The 2,903-nt window shown below is 47.8% G+C and overlaps 1 long non-coding RNA gene across 1 annotated transcript in view; it reads right to left on the bottom strand.

Annotated features, from left to right (window-relative positions):
• Positions 1-382: 382 nt before the first annotated feature.
• The window catches only part of LOC119470196, a 3,310-nt gene continuing 789 nt past the window's right edge, over positions 383-2,903 (bottom strand). Inside the window, exon 2 of the long non-coding RNA XR_005199086.1 lies at positions 383-640. This is a non-coding gene — a long non-coding RNA (uncharacterized LOC119470196). The remainder of the gene's footprint in view (positions 641-2,903) is intronic.

The following is a 2,903-nucleotide window of genomic DNA, read 5'->3' as shown; positions in this document are numbered from 1 at the left end:
CACGATCACACTCACTGCAGTCTCAACCCCATGGGCTAAAGTGATCCTCTCACCTTAGCCTCCTGAGTAGCTGAGACTACAGGTGCACGCCACCACACCTGGCTAATATTTTTATTTTTTGCAGAGATGAGGTCTCCCTGTATTGTACAGGCTGCTCTCTAACTCCTGGGCTCAAGCAATCCTCGGGCCTCAGCCTCCCAAAATGTTGGGATTACAGGCCTGAGCCATGGCACCCAGCCTGTATCTGTTTCTTGCTAATAAACTAACATCTAGTAAGGAGGAGCTGTGCTGTACTCAGTTCTGTCCCAGCACTCAACACAATGCCTGGCACATCATAGGCACTCGTTAAACGCTGAATGAATGATTGAATGAGTGAATGGGCTATGGCTGCAAAGGCTCATAATTTTATTATGGAGAAAGTCATCAATATGAAAAGAAACAATATGATTCTCATTTTCCACAGGCATATCATAAAATCCTACTTCTTGTAAAGTTGTGGGAAAGGGGGTTGGCAAAAATCATATAACTTGCAATCCCAAGACACCGTGGAGTTGACAGTATGTTGGGTGATGGGTTGTGCCATGTGAAAAATAGCTGCAGAGCACATGCCAGCCAGGGGACAGTCAGTGCCTCTGGGAGTCTGGAGATGGAGAGGGCAGAACAATATGAAATGAGTCACAGATGTGTGTGTCATCCTTGCTCAAGGTAAAATAGGACTGTGGGGTAGCGATAGGAACAATGTCACAAGGCAACACGAGCCAAGTGCATGCCTTTGAGTGGTGGGCACAGCCACGGGTGTGGGGTTCAGAGGACAGCAAGAAAGGGAAGAAAGGCTTTGTGCTGGTGGTCATGGCAGGCTTGGTGAGACTGGGATCTGAGTCCTGAGTCCAGAGTCCAGGCCCCTCTAGGGCACATCCTGGCTTAGAATCCCATGTTCCCATTCGGATTCCACCTTCCCTATGCTGATCTCCCATTGGCCTGAGAGCTCTTCCAGGTCTGGGTTTCTGATCATTTCTTTTTTTGAGACAGAATCTCAATTTGTTGCCCAGGCTGCAGTGCAGAGGCGCAATTTCAGGTCACTGCAACCTCCACCTCCCAGGCACAAGAAATTCTTCTGCCTCAGCCTCCCAAGTAGCTAGGACTACGGTGTGTACCACCACACCTAGCTAATTTTTTGTTTTGTTTGTTTCTTTCGTTTGGTTTTTTTGAGACAAGGTCTCACTCTGTCGCCCAGGCTGGAGTACAGTGGCACGGTCTCAGCTCACTGCAACCTCCGCCTCCTGGGTTCAAGTGATTCTCCTGCCTCAGCCTCCTGAGTAGCTGGGACTACAGGCATGCACCACCACAGCCAACTAATTTTTGCATTTTTAACAGAAATGGAGTTTCACCATGTTGTCCAGGATGGTCTCGATCTCTTGATCTCATGATCTGCCCCCCTCGGCCTCCCAAAGTGCTGGGATTACAGGCATGAGCCACCGCGCCTGGCATGTATTTTTTTGTAGAGACAAGGTTTCACCATGTTGCCCAGGCTGGTCTTGAATTCCTGAGCTCAAGTGACCTACCCATCTCAGCCTCCTAAAATGCTAGGATTACAGGTGTGAGCCACCACACCCAGCATTCTGATAATTTCTGTTATCATTACACAAGTGACATGATTTCATTATGTTAACAGGAAAAAAAGAAAGAAGGAAGGAAGGAAGGGAGAGAGGGAGGGAGGGAGGGAGGGAGGGGCCGGGCGTGGTGGCTCACACCTGTAATCCAAGCACTTTGGAGGCCAAGGCAGGCAGATCACCTGAGGTCGGGAGTTCAAGACCAGCCTGACCAACATGGTGAAACCCTGTCTTTAAATAAAAATATTTTAAAAATATAAAAAAGGAAGGAAGGAGGGAGGGAAGGAGGGAGTAAAAGACAGAAAGGGAAGGGAGGAAGGAAGGAAGAATGAAAGAAAGGAAGAAAGAAAAGGTATCTGGTACTAGGTATAGTACATGAGTGATGAAACCCCTGTGACACGAGTTTACCTATATAACAAACCTGCACATGTACATTAGAACCTAAAATAAAAGTTAAAAAGAGAAAGAAAAAGAAAATAAAGAAAAAGAAAAAAGGAAATAAGGTGAACCAAAGAAAAACTGGCCGAGAGTGGTGGCTCCCGCCTATAATTCCAGCACTTTGGGAGGCTGAGGCAGGCAGATCACCTGAGGTCAGAGGTCCAAGACCAGCCTGACCAACATGATGAAATCCCCATCTTTACAAAAAATACAAAAATTAGCTGGGCATAGTGGCGCATGCCTGTCATCCCAGCCACTCAGGAGGCTGAAGCAGGAGAATTGCTTGAACCCGGGAGGCGGAGGCTGCAGTGAGCTGAGTTGGTGCCACTACACTCCAGCCTGGGCGACAGAGCAAGGCTCTGTCTAAAAAAAGAAAGAAAGAAAGAAAGAAAGGCTGGGCGACGTGGCTCATGCCTATAATCCCAGCACTTTGAGGTCAGGAGTTCCAGACCAGCCTGACCAACATGGTGAAACCCCGTCATCTCTATAAAAAAAAAAAGAAGAAGAAGAAAAATAATCTATGTTCCTATCTCCCAAAAACAACTCAATATTTGATGCCTGCCTGTCTACCCAGCCTTCCACTGACCCACCATTCATCCACTCTTCTACTCACCCACCCTTTATTCACGCGCCCACCCTTTCACCAACCAATTCAACCACCCATCCATCCACTTATCCTTCCCTTCCGTATCAGAGTTCTTAGTTGCAGACAACGAAATCCACAGAAAAGAAATGTGGGCCGGGTGTGGTGGCTCACGCCTGTAATCCAAGCACTTTGGAGACCAAGGCGGGTGGATCACCTGAGGTCAAGAGTTCAAGACCAGCCTGACCAACATGGTGAAACCCCATCTTTAA

This window comes from Cebus imitator, unplaced genomic scaffold (assembly GCF_001604975.1).
Source record: "Cebus imitator isolate Cc_AM_T3 unplaced genomic scaffold, Cebus_imitator-1.0 Scaffold24, whole genome shotgun sequence".
Lineage (NCBI taxonomy): Eukaryota > Metazoa > Chordata > Mammalia > Primates > Cebidae > Cebus > Cebus imitator.
The sequence above is the reverse complement of the archived record's forward strand: the minus strand, read 5'-3'. Positions and strand labels throughout refer to the sequence as shown.